The sequence below is a fragment of the Canis aureus genome, chromosome 13 (genome assembly GCF_053574225.1).
Source record: "Canis aureus isolate CA01 chromosome 13, VMU_Caureus_v.1.0, whole genome shotgun sequence".
NCBI classification, from domain to species: domain Eukaryota; kingdom Metazoa; phylum Chordata; class Mammalia; order Carnivora; family Canidae; genus Canis; species Canis aureus.
In genome coordinates, this window is record NC_135623.1 from 57,637,764 (window position 1) to 57,656,733 (window position 18,970).

The following is an 18,970-nucleotide window of genomic DNA, read 5'->3' on the forward strand; positions in this document are numbered from 1 at the left end:
CTTTCCCCTATAACATACCCTTTCACTATTTTTTATGTTCCCTGTATGAGTGAAACCATATGATGATTGTCCTTCTCCGATTGACTTACTTCACTAAGCATAATACCCTCCAGTTCTATCCACGTCAAAGCAAATAAAACTCAACTGTTTACTGGCTAACTACATTCAGGGGGCCTAAAGGATCCATATTCCCTCCTCTTTGTTAAGGGCCTAGGCAATTTTTTCTAGTGTATTGATTCTATCAGGCAGTTATTGGGAATGATGTACACAGTGGGCTCTTCTCCACTCTTGAGATGCTCATAGGTGAAGGTTTCTAACACAGCAGTAACGATGACCTCCTTGTAACTGGAATGAGTGGAAGTCACGGAAGCGGGATTGGGGAATAATGGGAGCAGCATGTTGTCTGGTAAATCTAGGGAAACACATTGGGGCAACCTACTGCATTTGGGGGCCCAGAGTTGAGCTTGATAGCAGGAGAACGGCAGATTTGTGAATTTTAGAGATAAAAGAGGTAGAAGTGGCAATAAGCTAGAAATGCGAACAATATTTCTTTTTAATTTGGGTTTTTCCTTTTTCTTAAAAAAAGGAATACTCCCTTAAAATTTAATATCTGAGTCATGACAAATAAATGTATGATTCTGATTAGATCGTGGGCTGGAAAAGACATTATTGTGACAATTGGTAAAATCGGAATATGGACTAGAGATGAGGTAGTAGTATTGCATCAATGAAAACATTCCTGAATTTTGTAACTATGGTTGTGTGGAAGCGTTTGTCTTTGACTTGTTCATTTTGAAGTGCTTAAGAGTAAAGGGGCATGATGTATGGAGTTCCCTCTAAAATGGTTAAAAATTACATGATAAAATTAAGAACAATAAAGCAAATGTGGCAAAACACTAGTAATTGCTAAGCCTGCGTAAAGGGTGTACCAGAGTTCTCACTACTATTCATGCAACTAAAATTAAAATTACTTCCCAATGAGAAAATTTTTGTGTGCTGTTGGTTGCATTGGTTAAGACTTAATTCAGCTGTGACAGAAAACTCACAACAGCTTGATCAAGAGGGAAATTTATTTCTCTCTCAGGTAGAAAGAATCCAGAGGAGAATAGTCCAGTCCAGTTCATAAAGTTGTCAGAGTCTAGGGCTCCATTGCTTTTGTTATTTGTGTACCCTGGTAACTGGCTTCCAACTCATGGTCAAAGAGGGCTGCTGGGGTACCAGCCATTCCCCACATTCCAGCCAGCGGGAAGGGGAAAGGTTTGAAGAAAAGTGTGAAGGGGAACCAAAGGGCTGTGTCACCTGTGACACCTTCCACAAGGTTTCCTGGAAGATGTCGCTAGTTTTTCCCTGTGCATCTCATTGGTCAAAACATAGTCTTATGGCCACAGTTAGCTGGAAGAAATGAAGAAATGAAGCCTTTGTTCTAGTGTTCCTGGGCCCATATACAGATCAAGGGTTCCAGCGGATGGAAGAAAGGGAGGATGATGGTGGACAATTAATAGTCGCTACCAAATGAAGTCACCGCCAAGACAGCTTCTACCCAGGCAGCCTCCGTAATCTTGTTACCCAAGAGCCCTGCCGGACTTTGGGCTGGTCCTACCATGTGAATGCATTAGTGCAGCAGGCGATGTTTGTAGGCTGTAGTTTGTGCAGCTCACTACCGTTTCAAATAGCCAGACTCTGGATTTGTGGAAGATTTGCTAACAACCAACTGATGGACTCGTTAAAGATTAATTCCTCAGACGGCTTTGGTCTAAGAGAACAAACTTTAAAAAAAAAAGCTGAAGAGGATATTGTGAGTCAGAATTAAGGCTGTAGTGCCTTTTGGCTGCCTCCCATGCTTACAGGGAAATAGGAGTAATATTTATTTTGCAGTTGATAGAGGATGAAGAGGCCTATTTTGTGGGAAAGTTTGCTATGCTAACAAGCAGTTTTTCTAGTTCCTTGAGATGTTGGCTTTGAGGCAAGGGGTAATACAAAATGATTCTTGATCAAACAACTTGAGAGTCATGGAGACTATACTCTTTTCTTAGATACTCACAATGCATGTTAATACATTAAGGGCTCTGAGAAGGTCCGTAGCAAGGAAGTCTGTTTCATTCGGAATCATCCAGTCTTAACTACAATTTTGTATTTTCCCTGGTTTCACTTATTTGCTTCTCTCCTGGGGAGACTACCTTGGGAAATGCTGTGTCAAGGCATCTTTTGAGTCATGAAGCTCACACTGATCTGCCTTTAGCTTCATTCTGAGACACTCATGCTGGACTCTGCTCATTCATATTTCACAGAAAAAGGGACTTATATTACCATTTAAGCATAATGACAAGGGTTTTTTTCTTTCAGATGGTTGAAATTGGAAGCAAATGGAAGCCCCAGTCCTGTGGCAGTAGATGGATTGGCACCTAAGAGCTTTTTAAGGGATCTTTAGAAAGTCAACACCTGATTAATGCAGTATCACATAAGACTAGACTGAGTCACTGGGCACATGAACCTCAGTGCATCAAGCATCCCGTGGTGTTCCCAGCAGGGACTTGAGTGCAGACAGGCAGCTGCCCTGTGTTTAGGATGCTGGTTAGGAGGAGGACAATCTTTAACCATAATAGACTTTTGTTGCCAGATCTCTGTGGTTAAGTGGACAATCACCACAGCCCTGGAATTCTCTTCCAAACCAGGCCAAATTCTCAGAACACAAAATTGAATTTTATTTAAGCTGGTGAGATGAGGACAGCTATTTTCACTTGGCATTTGAGACCTGCAGGGAACAAAATGAACTTGCTTTGTCTTCATAGGGCTACCTAGTAAACATAATTTTGCCTCTGTGAAGCTAACTAAACAAGAGGAATACTTTGCCCTCAACAAATTAACAGCTCCATTAGCTCAGTGCATTTTTTGGTACATTTTAAATAAATTTCCAAATTGTAACATAAGGTTTTTCTTTTGTGAAGTTCATGGCACATTTCACATGCCATCTCATTAATTTTTACCATACCCCTAGGAGGTGGGAATTGTTATTCTTACCAGGACAATAGAGGCTCTAGGCAGCCTTGCGTCATGCAGCTAATTGGAAGATGGCCAGAAGCAGAGGCAAGAGCTCCTTGGTCCCAAGTCTTAGCTGTCAGAGCACATGGCCTTTGAAAGTCAAGTTTTCAATGTTGCAATCTTGCCTAGAGGAAAAAAAAATCATCCCTTGGGGAAAATACTAACTAACCCCTGTTGCTTGTTCCCTTAGGCATCCATTCATTCATTCTACAAATACGTATATCAAGTGCCCCCTGGTATGAGGCACTGTTGTATTAGAGATGTCCTTGCCCTCAAAAAGATATGCCTATATACTTGCCTCAAATGTCACATAGAGCCCTCTGGGAAGGACTAAGGAAGAGGATCTCAGGAGGATGAGCATGTATAATTGTAATAATGATGATAAAGAGCTAACTCTTACATAATGAACCTTGTACTCTTCTAAGTACCAACTTACCAGCTGGCTCAGTTGGTAGAGCATACAACTCTTGATCTCGAGGTTGTGAGTTCAAGCCCCCTGTTGTGTGTAGAGATTACTAAAACAATAAATAAGCTTTTTAAAAAAAGTACTAACTTATGTATGCTCATAACAACTCTTTGAAGTGGCTACCATTACTAATCTATATTACAGATGAAGGAATTGAGGCCTGTGGCAGTTCAGTTGCCCAATTCGCACAGAATAGGTGGGATGCCGGCTGGGTAGTTAGACTAACCCTTAGGCATAATGCCTCTTTAGAAAACCTCTTAAAGACAGGAGAAGGAAGAGAGGTGGTTCTGGGGGTTCCTATGGGCTCTGGTCACAGGTGTCAGGCTAGGGGAGTGGCTCTAGCACACAACTTCCAACTGTGTGATGGCCAGATTCTGAGTTAGGCTGGGACAGCCATTTGAGCAGAACAAGAGCTCACCGACTCCCCTGCCTCCAGTGCACACATTAGGAAAACTTATCCCCAGACTGTAAGAGGCTCATGGGCCCAGACCCTGCCACCTCCCATTCTGAAGACAGCTGTGGCTTTCAACCTTCCCTCATCTGCCAAGAACAAGGGGTATGAAGTTAGGGCCAGGATGCAGAAGGTGGGGGGTGTCAGTGATGAGTCCCTGGCACACTTCTCATTTGGACTCAATCCCAGCAACCCCACATACCAGGGCTGGAGGTGGCGATGCAGCGTGTGCTGCTTTCTTGAGGCTGTGAGATGCCCATTGGACTCCTGCTCCTTTCATAGACCAGCTCCTGTCTTCCCTCGTCTCCCCAGGTGACACTGGGCCCCCTGTGCTAGGGAGGATGCTGCACAGAAGTCAGAGGATGTGGGTTTCCATTCTCCAGAAAGTTGTTCTGGCATCTACTTCCTACCTTGAGGTCCTGGCAATGGAGAACCTTGCTTTTAGAAATGGACGTATTCTGGAAAATGGTGTCACCGAATCCCAGTTAACAGCTTTGCATCATCCTCACCTCTGACATTTTCTGCATCCTTGAAGGGAAAGCAAGGAAAGGGCTCCCTACCCACCTTGGTCCATTGAGGGCTCACAGCAGCCCATTTTACAGGTGGGGAAACTGAGGCCCTCAGGGAGAAACTGAGTTGCAGAAGGGGAAGAAGCTGTCCTTTGGTTCAGAGCTGGAAGTGAAGCCAGACAGGGGAGAGTGCAAAGAAGGAGTGCCTCTTGAGGCCGCACCAGATGCCATTGGGTCTGCAGACTCCAGGTGGTTTGGGGGATCATAAAACCAGGAAAGGAGATGTGCTGTCTCGGCTGGGCGAAGCCCTGGGGCCTGAGTACATGTGTTCAGGCCCTAGTCTGGCGCTTGTCTGCTGTATGACCTCGGGTGGTATGTGTCTGAGACTCGGTTTTCTCATCTATACACAGTGTGTACCCCAGAGGACCGTTATTAGGACTGAATGAGCTGGAACGTGAGAATAAAAGCAGCGAACACAGTGCCCACTGTGTCCCAGGTGCCCGCTCAGGGTTAGTGTTATGGAACTGAGTTCATTCTCAGTCCTTGGGGCGTGCATGCTATGATATGGTACATGTTATGATTTTGTGGATTTCTCCCCAAATCCATGAGATGATTCAGAATAATTTAATTCTTGTGTTAAATGATAAAAATTGCAATTGTCCTCCAGCCCCACTGGCTTCTTTTTGTTCCTCATTCTCAAGAAGTGCTGCCCTACATCAATCAAAGCTGTTCCTTCCCTCTGCTTCCCTCCCACCTCCTCAAGATGCCTTTCCTGTGGCCTGGTCCCTTCCATCAGATCACCCTGGTTATTCCTTTGGAGTTGTTGTCGCCCATGATCTTATTTATTATCTGATTTTCCCCAGGGAGCTTGTTCACTGCTGTATCTCTACCACTCAGCATAGTAGCTGGAATATAAGAAAGATGTGATGAAAGAAAGAAAGAGACAGAAATAGAGAGAGAGAGAGTGTAAATGATAAGGTTGGCTCTCTTAGTGTCTGGCCCCAAAGCCCCGATCTCACCGCCTGATGCCGTCACAGATTACACTTGCTCCAGAACCTTTCCTGCCCTCGCTGGCGCAGAGCCACCTTGCTCTCCCCTGATGCACAGCCTTTGTGGTCTGTGCCGCCACTGGGTGATGTTGCGTAAGCTGCCCCTCAGCCCTCCCACTTGCATTTATGGTTTAACAATTGTATTATTTCACATTCCTGTGACAAGGCCCCATGGCCCCAGCCAGATGAAAAACGTTCCTGGAAAGTGTGTGTTGGATAAAGTAGAAAAAAAGAGACATCTGCTGAGGGTATGTACGAGGGTGGCGGAGGGCTGTAGCAAAGGTTGGAGCAGTGTCTGAGGCCCCAGCTCTGCATGTAGGTTCTGTGAGTGACACCCAGGGGGTGAGACAGGATTGTCCAGAAGGGTACAGGGGAACGGAGAAGGAGGCTGTGGGATCAGGCTCAGATCCAGGTTTATGACAGTGTTAGCAAACTCACTCAAGAGAGAGGCCCTGGATGAGAAAGAGCCAAAGGTACCCAATGAAGAAATAAAAGAAGCTCAGAGATTAGTGATAGCAAAAACATGCCAAGCAAAGAGTAGGATCCCTTGCAGGTGCATATTGGATGATCATGAGGAACTTTCAGATCTGTGTTCTAGTTCCAACTCCGCCACTTAGATTAGTCTTATCTTGGGCGAGTTTCTTGACTTTTCTGAGCTTCACCTTCCTCATGTGTAAAATGGGGATAACAGTTGCCAACCTCGTAGAGGTTAATTGGCAGAGTCAGGGTAAAGCACAGTACTACTCAATAATGTAATGTCTGTGACAAAGGACAGCCAAGTTGAATGGTGATGAACTTCCTGAACATAATGAGTGAACCACGGGCCTTTTACCTTGGCCAGGGATTCTAGTTCATGGGGCAGAGAGAGTGTAATTTAATCTGCTTGGGCTGCCATAACAAAATACCATAGCCTGAGTGGTTTAAACCACAGAAATGTATTTTCTCACACCTCTTGAGGCTGGAAGTCTGAGATCAGGGTCCCAGCATGGTCCTGTTGGATCAGAGCGCCACCTTTATGACCTCATTTAGCCTCATTTACTTCCTTAGAGGTCCCATCTCCAAATATAGTCACACTGATGTTAGAGTTTCAACTTATGAGTGGGGGGAGGCACAAATATCCAGTCCACAATGGGAGGATAAGGAATCGCGTGAGTGACAAGAAGTCCTCTGGGCACTTTGAGAAAAACTTGTTCTCCCCAGCCGTGGCCAATTAAGATGGGCTTTGGATGGCAGGAGTAAGGATGAATGAGTTCAGCCTTGCTCACCTGTGATTGGCCTGAGGTGACATTCCAGTGGCCCTTTGGGAATCAGGATACTACCATCCATATGCTGCTTTTTCCCTGTCATCAGGAAGTGGAGTGGGGTCTTTCAGGAGAAACCTCATCAGGAGCATAGAATTGGCTGCCATCCTTCATGCCTGGTGACACATTGCCACGTGCACTAGTCATTTTCTCCATGGTAGGGAATGCCATTCCTTCTTTTTGGAGTGCAGTAGTAGTGTCCTATTCCATCCAAATACCATTTCTAGGACAAATTCCCTAGCCAGATATTCTTTTTCTTTTTTAATTAATTAATTTTTCTCCAGTCTTTAAAAATTTTTTTTTTTAAATCTTATTCATTTATTCATGAGAGACACAGAAAAAGAGACAGAGACATAGGCAGAGGGAGGAGAAGCAGGCTCCTTGCAAGGAGCCCAATGTGGGACTCAATCCCGGGAATCCAGGATCACGCCCTGAGCCAAAGGCAGACACTCAACCACTGAGCCACCCAGGCATCCCAATTTTTCCCCAGTCTTTTTGAGAAATAATTGACATATATCATCATATAAGTTGAAGTTATACAACGTGATGATTTGATTTACATACATTGTGCAATGATACCACAATAAGTTCAGCTAATATCTACCTTCTCATTTAAATACAATAAAAAGAAAAAGGGAAAAAATTTTTCCTTGTGATGAGAACTCTTAGGATCTAACTCTCTTAACTTTCTGACGTAGCATGCAACTGTACTAGCTGTCGTCATCCTGATATACATGACATTCCTAGTACTTACTTACCTTAGAACTGGAAGTTTGTACCTTCTGACCACTCTCTTCCAATTCTTCCTCCCCCTACCCACTCACCTCCACCCCACCCCCACTTCTGGTAACCACAAATACGATTCCTTTTTCTATGCATTTGGTTGGTTTTTAGATTCCATATGTAAGTGAGATCATACAGCATTTGTCTTTCTCTTTTTGATCTATATGTATGTACCACAACTTCTTTAGCCATTTATCCATCGATAAACACTTAGGTTGTTGCCATGCCTTGGCTACTGTAAACAATGCTGCTGTGAACATGGGGTGCAGATATCTTTCCAAACTCATGTTTTTCTTTTTTTTTATATTTTTTAATTTTTAAAAAATTTTTTAAAAAATTTATTTATGATAGTCACACACACACACACACACACACACAGAGGCAGAGACACAGGCAGAGGGAGAAGCAGGCTCCATGCAGGGAACCCGATGTGGGACTCGATCCCGGATCTCCAGGATCGTGCCCTGGGCCAAAGGCAGGTGCCAAACCGCTGCGCCACCCAGGGATCCCTCATGTTTTTCTTAATCCTTGGATATATTCCTAGAAGGAGAATTGCTGGGTCAAATGGCAGTTCTATTTATGAGGACCCTTCATACTGTTTTCCATAGTGGCTATACCCTACTCAGGCATTATTTATTTATTTATTTATTTATTTATTTATTTATTTATTTATCTATCTATCTGCCAGGCATTCTTTAAAATTTTTTAAAATTAATTTTTCATTTAAATTCAGTTTACCAACATATGGTATAATACCCAGTGCTCATCCCATTATGTGCCCTCCTTAATGCCCTTCACCCAGTTACCCCATCCCTCTACTCAGCTCCCCCTTCTTCAACCCTTTTTTTCCAGAGTTGGGAGTCTCTCATGGCTTGTCTTCTTCTCTAATTTTTCCCCACTCAGTTTCCCTCCTTTCCATTATGGTCCCTTTCACTATTTCTTATATTCCACATATGAGTGAAACGATATGATAGCTGTCTGTCTCCGATTGACTTATTTCACTCAGAATAATACCCTCTAGTTCCATCCACATCAATGTGAATGGTAGGTATTCATGCTTTTTGGTATCAGGCTGAGTAATAGTCCATTTATCTATATATATCTTCTTTAGTCATTCTTTTTTTAAAAAAAAATTTATTTATTTATACACAAGAGACAGAGAGAGAGAGAGAGGCAGAGACACAGGCAGAGAGAGAAGCAGGCTCCCCACAAGGAGCTGGTTGTGGGACTCAATCCCGGACCCTGGGATCACACCCTAAGCCAAAGGCAAACGCTCAATCGCTGAGCCACCCAGGCGTCCCCATCTTTATCCATTCATCTGTCAGAGGATATCTTGGCTCCTTCCACAGTTTGGCTATCGTGGACATTGCTGCTATGAACACTGGGGTGCAGGTGTCCCATCGTTTCACTACATCTGTATCTTTGGGTAAATACCCAGTAGTACAACTGCTGCATCGTAGGGTAGCTCTAGTTTTAACTTCTTGAGGAACCTCTACACTGTTTCCCAGCGTGGCCGCACCAGTTTGCATTCCCACCAACAGTGTAAGAGGATTCCCCTTTCTCCACCTCCTTCCTTGCCAACATTTGTTGTTTACTGTCTTGTTAATGTTAGCCATTCTGGCAGGTGTGAGGTGGTATCTCATTGTGGTTTTGACTTGTATCTCCCTAATTTTGCCAGGCATTTTTGACGTCCCCTCAGTAGCATTGTCCCACAGTGATTTGCCCTTTTATGTCTGTTTTTGATACCTACATTCTTCCTATGTATTTATCGAAGGAATTACAAAACAAATGAGCAAATGGGTGAATGAATGGGTGTCTTATTGAAATGTAGTTGGCATATAACATCATATTGTTTTCAGGAGTACAATGTAGTGATTTGGTATTTGTATACACTGTGAAATGATCACCACAGTACGTCGACTTACTATCTTGACTCTCTTTCATTTTGACTGTAGTTACCTGAGAGCAGAGTTTAGTTCTTTCTACAAAAAAAAGTCCTGGCCAAAAGAGCATCCACAGGACTAGTTCCTTACATGACAGGCTCCTTATCCAAACAGCTATTCAATGCTCAGGATATCAGTTTGGAAATTTCAGGAATATTTTTGCTTTCACTACATTGGTCTTTTTATTCCAAGTTTACTCAGTGCCAACTTCACTTACATAAAGCAAAAAAGAACGTCAGTCTTAGAGGTTTTAACCTTTTCAGCTTGGTAGTACTCAGCCTTCTCAGGGTAACTCCGTGGATCTGGAACCATAGAGGGACTTGGTGGTCAGCCATTTGCTGGGGCATGGGGTGTGTTCCCTTCACATTTGCTCTGATGTGTACACATGTAAACATCTGAGCAGCTGTGCCTTTGTGTTTGAAAAAGACCCAGCCTCACTGAAGAGTGGTTTAGCCAATCACATTTATTATGCTTCTGCTTTGTCCTTGGCACCACATGCAGTGCGGACGATCTAAGATGAATTATGCCAATCAGGGAGGATATGCCTCCACTCTCAAGGAGCTCAGAGAGGGAGACAGAATATAGACACAGGAAATTACATAAGGAGAACTGCAGAAGCAGAAAAAGATTTCATGATTCCTGTGGGCCTGTTCACCATGACCAGGGCTAATCTCTCACTAAGGAGGCGTTTGATAAGAAAGATTGGGTTCACTTAGCAGCTGAGTGGGGGAAGCAAACCAAGCAAGATGCACGTGTACCACACACTGCCACTGTTATTCAAATTGACCATCTCCTAGCTCATTGTGGTAGGGAGCTGAGGAAACTGGTAGACAAATGGTTTTCAAGCAGGAGACTTTGTCCCTATGGGACATTTGGCAATGTCTGGAGACATTTTTGGCTGTCACAATGAAGGAGGGTGAAGAGGTACTTCTGGCATCTAGCGGGTAGAGGTCAGGGATGCTGATAAACATCCTATGGTGTATAGGACAACCCCTCACAACAAAGAATTATCCAGCCCAAAATGTTAATGGTACTGAGCTTGAGAAACCCAGTGAGAGCCTGAGGGAAAGTCTGGAGTCTGGTCTGAGTGGTGGGAACTGGGTCACTTTGCTTCCTTGGATCACGGTTTACTTATCTATGACGTAAGAAGCTCTTAGGTTACATTGGGCTCTAACAATCCTTTGATTCAGTGAAGCTGACAAACTGGAGATTGAAGATGAGATGTGAATATCCTCAGAATTTTTTAAAGCAGAAGAAATATGGAGAGTTTTAAGAGATTTTCTAGGAGATAGTACTTAAGCCTCAGATGAATTTTGAAAAATTGGAACCACTTTATCCTCATAAAATCTGTGAAAGAAACTGGAAGAGCCTTGTTCTCATGCTTTGTCGCTAAGGAAGGAATTCTTGTTGGGGCTCAAGGGACAGCACAGAGCAGAATCTTCTAGAATTACACAGAAACTAAGATGCCAGCCAGGCACATCTGAGGGCTGCTTTTCAAGTATTGTCTCAACTGCCAAGTTCCTGAAAGGGGAAGCACAGCTCTTCCTAGTCTGGGCCATCTTCTACGTCCTCTGACTGAATTAGAGCCTCACCCTGTCTGCCACATGTCTTCTTCATATCAAAAGATACTTATTCTTCTTAGAATTGAAAATCTCAATCATGCTTGTAAAACATGCTGTTTATAAAGAAAAAATTCTATATGAAGATAATTCTAATTAAAGACCTATTACTGGAAATACAAATCAAAATCACAAGGAGACACCAACTCCCACCGGTCAGAATGGCTAAAAACAGTTCAAGAAACAACAAATGTTGGTGAAGGTGTGGAGAAAGGGGAACTATTGGTGCGAATGCAAACTGGTTCAGCCACTCTGGAAAACAATACAGAGATTCTCCAAAAAGTTAAAAATACAGCAATTGCACTACTAGATATTTATCCAGAGACAAAAATAATGATTCAAAGGGACACATGCACAATATTTATGCAGCAATGTCCACAATAGCCAAACTGTGGAAGGAGCCACGATATCCTTTGATAGATGAATGGGTAAAGAAGATGTAAAGTCTAACTTCCTACAATAACTTACATACAATGGAATATTACTCAGCCATCAAAAATGAAATCTTGCCATTTGCAACAAAGTGGATGGAACTGGAGGTTATTATGCTAAGTGAAATAGGTCAATCGGAGAAAGACAAATACATATGATTTCACTCATATGTGGACTTTAAGAAACAAAACAGACGAGCATAGGGGGAAAGAAGGAAAAAAATAAGATAAAAACAAGGAAAGAAAAAAAGATAAAAACAGAGGGAGACAAACCACAAGAGACTCCTAACTATAGGAAATAAACTAAGGGTTGCTGGAGGAGAGAGGGGTGGGAGGATAAAGTAATTGGGTGATGCACATTAAGGAGAACACGTGATGCAATGAGCACTGGGTGTTATATGCAACTAATGAATCACTAAACTCCACCCTGAAACTAATGATTACTATATGTTAACTAAATTGAATTTAAAAAATTTTACTGCGTCATAACACAACAAATTTGAATTCCAGAATCTTTGAGCAACATTTTTATGAAAGTTTCAGAATTTATTTGTGTGGAGGAATGATTGGACCTTGACAAAGGGAGAGTGAGTCTGTGTGAGGTACATTCTTGCATGATAAGGCACTGACTCTCACTGTCAGCTGGAGAAATGTCAGCCATGTCTTGGGAATTTCAACTGGGGTTCACAACAGAGCAATCTCCAAGATCGTAAAAGCTTTCCAGAAGACCAAGTGTCAGGTTCAGACATCTGCCAAGTTTCAAGTGTACAAATGTCCTATTATATCTGTACCCAAAGATTGTGACCATCTTTCTGTAATTCTCCCTCCTTTGCCCAAATATGGAAGGTCAGAAACAAAAACTAAAGGAGGAAGAAGTAGAATCTGGAAGAAAGAATAAATTCTTTTTTTTTTTTTTAAGATTTTATTTATTCATTCATGAGAGAGAGAGAGAGAGAGAGAGAGAGAGAGAGAAAGGCAGCAACACAGGCAGAGGGAGAAGCAGGCTCCATGCAGGGAACCCAATGTGGGACTTGATCCCGGGTCTCCAGGATCACACCTTGGGCTGAAAGCAGTGCTAAACCACTAAGCCACGGGGGCTGCCCTGGAAGAAAGAATAAAATCCAACCTTCCCTCCTAGAGCCACTTTACATTTCCAGGGTGAAAGCATAAAAGAATTTGGGGAAGGAGAAGCTCTAAATAAAATAAGAGATTAGAGTTGTTATTACACTGGAAGGGATATTTTTAAAGAAGTCTAACTTACATACAATAAACCATCCATTTTAAGTGGATAGTTCAATGAGTTTTGACAAATGTGTGCCTGCATAACCACCATACAGCATTTCCATCATCTTCAAAAGTTCCTTGAGGGATCCCTGGGTGGCACAGCGGTTTGGCGCCTGCCTTTGGCCCAGGGCGTGATCCTGGAGACCGGGGATCGAGTCCCACATCGGGCTCCCGGTGCATGGAGCCTGCTTCTCCCTCTGCCTGTGTCTCTGCCTCTCTCTCTCTCTGTGACTATCATAAATAAATTAAAAAAAAAAAAAAAAAAAGTTCCTTGAGCTCCATCCTCTTCCAGCCCCAGGGACACTGATCTAACTTCTGCCTCTGTAGATTAACTTTATTTTTTTTAAAGATTTTATTTATTTATTCATGAGAGACACAGAGAGAGAGGCAGGCAGAGACAGGCAGAGGGAGAAGCAGGCTCCATGCAGGGAGCCTGATGTGGGACTCGATCCCGGGACCATGGGATCGCGCCCTGAGCTGAAGGCAGATGCTCAACTTCTGAGCCACCCAGGCATCCCGATTAACTTTAATTTTATAGAAGAATGAAAAATATAGAATTTCATATAAATGGAATCATACAGCATGCGCTCTGGTATCTGACTTCTTACACTCAGTGCAAAATTACTGAGATCTATTCATGTTGTGTGTATCAGCAGTTAGTTCCTTTCTATTCCTGAATAGTGTTCTATTGAATGGGTATATATATTTTAAAACAATTTTATTTATTTACTTGAGAGAGAGAGCGAGAGAGCACAAGCAGGAGGAGAGGCAGAGGCCGAGGGAGAAAGAGAAGCAGACTTCCGTTGAGCAGGGAGCCTGATGTGGGGTTCAATCCCAGGACCCTGGGATCATGACCTGAGCCAAAGGCAGACACTTAACTGACTGAGTCACCCAGGTGCTCCTGAATGGGTATATTATAGTTTATTTTCCATCCACCTATTGATGGACATTTGGGCTTCTTTTCTGGATTAATAAGCTGTGAATGTTCCTTTATAAGTCTCCATGAAGACATGTTTTCATTTCTTCTGGGTAATTACCTATAAGTAGAAATTGTTGGGCTATATGGTACATGGGTGTTTACTTTTATAATAAATTGCCAAACGTTCATCCTTAGAGGTTATTCTCTTTCATGATATTGCCACAAACAATGTATGGGAATCACAGTTGTTCCACATCTTCCACAACTTTAGGTCATATCAGGCTTTTAAATTTTAGCTATTCTAGTCATTGTGTGGTGGTATCTCATTACAGTTTAAATTTTCATTTTCCAGATGACTAATGATGTTGAGCATCTTATTATGTGCTTATTGGCCACTTGCATATTTTCTTTTGTCAATGTCTCTTCAATATTTTATCCCATTTTTAAACATTGATTTACTAGTTTTCTAATTTCTATTGTGCTGCAGCTCAGTAATTAGAGTCTTCATATAGTCTGGGCACGTAAGTTCTTTGTCAGATACAAGCTGCTAATATTTTCTTCCAGTCTGTGATTTGCCTTTTTGTTTTCTTGATATTGCCTTTGGAAGAACAGATTTTTAAAATTTGGTAAAGTTCTATCAATTCTTTCCTTTTATTGTTTATGGTTTTTTTTCAAGAGACATTCAAATTACTGAAATGAGATTGTTTCTGGTATTGAAAGTGCTCAGGAGACTTTTGATTACCTAAGAGTAACTGAAAAAGTTCCTGGGGATCTGAGATTCCACCCAAAGACAGAGAAAGACAAGCTGCACCCCCCACCCTGCCCCCAAGGGCCATCCCAGAAGAGGATTGGAAAATGTTAGTTCGCCTTCCTATTTTCTGTATTTATTTTTTTTAAACAACTGATTTGCTTCATGGTGATATAGTTTTAGGAAAAAGTCCAACTAACAAGAAGGTTAAAAATTACAGGTGGGGGATTTTTCCTTCATATTCTTCTTCCTTTCAAGAAGTTCAGAGTCTGGGAGTCAAACAACCTACACTGGTTGACAAGCCTTCCTATAAGGAAGCTCTGGGTTTTGTTTTGTGTGTGTGTGTGTGTGTGTGTGTGTTTTACAAACATCTGTAAAGTCATCATCCTGCAAGTTAGGCCTATTTTCTTCTAGTTTGTTCTCAGAGGAAAGGAACATATGAGCATCTCTTCTTCAAATTAAATAATTACATGCTCAGTTCCTAAAATATCTTGTCTGGATTTATTTTCTGTTTCTTCTATTGTCTTGGTTGCTCTCTGCGAGGTCTCTCAGCATTCTCCCAATCGCCTTTTGGATGCTACACCTTGATCTGAGTGGCCAGTGTCCTAGTGAAACCTCAGAGGCAACGAGGGTAATCCCTAGTGTCCACTCATCCCAGCATCGTGGTGACTGTCTAGACACAGAGTGACAAAGGTCAACCCACTTTATTTGGATTCCACCATAACCAGCATTGTATCTGTATGCTAAAATGTGTTGAGGCTCTAAATTCACAGCCAAAGTATCCATCTCTGAACATTTTGGGGGAAAAAACATACTTCAAGGTCAAGAGATTCTAACTCAAAGTAGAATGAGTGAAATTAATGAAAATTCAACATAGAATCTCCATCTATAGTCAGCTAATCTACAACAGCTACTGAACAGCCAGGCGACAGGGACCTTTGGGCCTTTGCACTTGTTTCTAACACAAAGGATGTTCTTTCTCCAGATGGGCCTGTGGCATGTTCCCTGAGACCATTCGGGTCTGCTCTCAGAGGGTGCCTTGTCAGCGAGGGCTTTCCTGATCACCCTGACTACAACTCTCTAATTCAGCTCAGCCTACTCAGACCCACTCCTGGAAATTCCCAATCCTGCTTTTAGGCTACTCTGTATGTCCCCAAGGCACTGAACAGACATGGTCTATACTTCTAGGTATCAATTTCTATACCATTTGTCTGCCCTAGTAGAATGTAATTTGTGTATGTTATGTTCACTGCTTTATTCCTCCATTTTGGGAAGAGTTCCTTGATCAATAATCTTTGAATAAATCTATGAACGAGAGTAGAATTTTTTTTTGCGGTGAGGAAGAGTACTTGACTGTTAATTCGTATCTGTTTTATGCAACACATATTAATGCTTACTAGATCTTATTTAATCTTCATGACAGTCATATGAGGGAGGACAGTTATCCTCAATTGTGGATGAGGAAATAGAGGCACAGTGCTGAGTCACAGCTGGTGTGTGGTAGCCTGCTCCAGGGTCTGTGCTCTCAAGCACTACCATGCTGCCTCCCTTAATTAATGGAATATATTTGGCAGAAACCCAGGACTGGGCAGATTTAGGCCAGGACCAACCATATAGTTCTTTCTAGGTAAGGTGAATGGAGCATGGACAGTGGAGAAGAGGCAGTGAGTCCCATCCAAGTGTAGGAGAGTAGAAGGCAGAGATAGGGAAGAGGCAAAATAAGAAGGAGATCAGAGATGTGGGGGGCCCGGGATACCTGAAGAGAGGTGCAGGCACTGACAAGAGGCTGAAGGAACTGAGGCTTCACCTCGTGTCCCACAGTGATTCTTCACTCCAGCTTGGAATTCAGGAGCAAAGGGCCAATATTGGGCCAATAGTTTCAGCAAATGAAGGCTGGGGAAAGGAGAATGGGTATGGGGCTAAGCATATGAGAGGGCTTTGGAGATGAGGTGGGGAGACCATAAAGGAGGAGAAAAAGAAGAAAACCTAGATTCTGAAAAGTTATGATTCGTGTTCTCTTGCCTCTTCCTTAATCTTGGAATATCAAATCAATGTATTGATTAAAATTCCTTTAAGAAGTGAGTGGATAGGGGCGCCTGCGTGGCACAGCTGGCTGAATGTCTGACTCTTGGTTTTGGCTCCAGTCATGATCTTGGGGTCCTGGGATTGAGCCCCACATCAAGCTCCTCGCTCTATGCAGAGTTCTGCTTCAGATCCTCTCTCTCCCTCTGCTCACTTCCGTGTGTGCACTTTCTCTCTCTAGAATGAATGTCTTTAAAAAAAAAAAACGGAGTGGACAAATTGTGGTATGTTCATGTAATGGAATGCTGCTTAGCAATAAAAAAGAATGAACTTGGGGATCCCTGGGTGGCTCAGCGGTTTAGCACCTGCCTTTGGCCCAGGGCGTGATTCTGGAATCCCAGGATCAAGTCCCATGTCGGGTTCCTTGCATGGAGCCTGCTTCTCCTTCTGCCTGTGTCTCCGCCTCTCTCTCTCTCTCTGTCTCTCATGAATAATTACAATCTTTTTTAAAAAATAAAAAAGAAAAAAGAATGAACTAGTGATACACCCCAAAACGTTGGATGAATCTCAAAAAAATGTGGAATAAAAGAAGCTGCAATGGTCTGAATGTTTGTATACCAACCCCCCAAAGACATGTTTAGATCCTAATGCCCAAAGTGTTGGTACTAGGAGATGGGGCCTTTGGGAGGTGATTAGGTTATGAGAGTGGAGCCATCATGAGTGAGGTTAATGCCCAAGAGCGCTCTTTTGCCCCTTCCATGTGAGGACCCAGTGGGAAGTCTACAACCTGGAAGAGAGCCCTCACGGATGCTGGCACACTGATCTTGTACTTCCAGCCTCTAGAATTGTAGGAAATAAATTTCTGTTGTTTATATGCTACTCAGTCTGCGGTATTTTGCTATAACATCATGAACAGACTAAGACAGAAGCCAAACAAAAAGTATATTCTGTAGTATTGCACTTACATAAAATACTAAACAAGCAAATTAATCTATATAACAGAAAGCAGATCCATGGTTGCCTGGGGCTAGGGCTGTGGATGCAGGAAAGGGCAGGAGAGAGGGATTAGAAAGAGATGCTAGGAAGCTTTTGGAGGTTTTGGGTATATTCCTGTCTTGATTGTGGTAATGTTTCATAGGAGTATACTTATATCAAAGCTCATCGCAATATACACCAAAAAAAATGAGAGTGATCAAATCTAGAAATCTGTTCTTGGGAGAGGTTTTTGTAAGGTGTTTAAGTCGAGAACTCTCATCTTTTCCTAAGATTGATAAATAATATCTTTTTTTCCTTTTCCTTTTTTTTTTTTTAAGTTGGGGATGAAGAATAGTAATTAAAAATAGCTTTCTTTGCTCAGCATATCTTCCCTGTACAGAGTTGACTACACTTAGCTCCTGTTTCCCTTTCCTGCATTAGGAAACCTGCCTGGCCCCAGATGTTTCTTAGGGCTTACAGTAGATTGAATTGTGGCCCCCAAAAGATAGGCCACCACCTAGAACCTCAAAACATGACCTTATTTGGAATAAGGGTCTTTGCGATATAATTAAGATGAGGGTCTTAAAATGAGATCATCCCAGATTAGGATCCACCTTAAATCCAATGATGAGTGTCCTTAGAAGACACGTAAAAGGAGAAAATACAGAGACATAGGAATGCCATGTGAAGACAGAGATTGGAATGATGCAGCAGTAAGTCAATAAATGCTAAGAATTATTAGCAGCCACCAGAAGATAGGAGAGAAATGGAACAGATGCTTTCGCAAAACCTCCAGAAGGAACCAACCCTACCAAACACCTTGACTTTGCACTTCTGGCCTACAGGACCGTGAGAAAAATGTCTGTTTTATGCTTGTAGTAATATGTTATGGCAGCCCTGGCAGACTAATCCAGCACCCGTAGGTGTTTTTACTCCTTAATTAATTCTACTCTCATATCTCATTTTTGCTGCTTGCTCCTCCATCTCTGAACTAATCCTGTTAAAATTTTCCTCTCTTGGTTTTGGCCACGTCTGCATAGATGGATGTTCACTAACTGCTCTAAACTTTACTTTACTCATTTGTAGAGTGGATGTACCCACTAACGCCTAGGGTTGTTTGGGAGGATTAAGTGGGCTTATATGCATACATGCTCTTAGAACAGTGCCTGGCATGTAGTGCTGTATGTATATTATCATTAAGTTTTGCCCCCAGTTCTGAAGGGGTGGCTTAGCTTGTAGCTTCATCATAATTTTAATTAACATTTTCTTCTATTTAAATTATTGCATTACACTTGCATCCAGAAGGGCCCTTTTATGGGTTCCTGGGATCAATTGTGAACTAGGTTTTCAGCAAATCCCTTCATGGTCTTCATCAACTAATTGAAAACTTCTGTGATGTTGAAGCTTGTCATGGTTTGGCTCAATGGACTG

The 18,970-nt window shown here is 42.4% G+C and overlaps 1 protein-coding gene and 1 long non-coding RNA gene across 7 annotated transcripts in view; one reads left to right on the forward strand and one right to left on the reverse strand.

Moving 5' to 3' along the window:
- The window catches only part of TRIM2 (tripartite motif containing 2), a 168,563-nt gene that overhangs the window by 24,428 nt on the left and 125,165 nt on the right, over positions 1 to 18,970 (forward strand). The gene's annotated exons all lie outside the window — the stretch shown is intronic.
- LOC144282570 (uncharacterized) lies at positions 532 to 5,610 on the reverse strand. 2 transcript variants are annotated; one of them, XR_013351068.1, is made up of 5 exons: positions 4,466 to 5,478; positions 4,159 to 4,375; positions 3,476 to 3,554; positions 3,019 to 3,164; positions 532 to 2,752 (listed from the first exon to the last, which is right to left on the reverse strand). It is a non-coding gene; the product is annotated as an uncharacterized LOC144282570 (long non-coding RNA). The 2 variants fall into 2 exon arrangements; XR_013351067.1 differs by lacking the exon at positions 4,466 to 5,478 and adding an exon at positions 5,485 to 5,610 and having other exon boundaries at positions 536 to 2,752.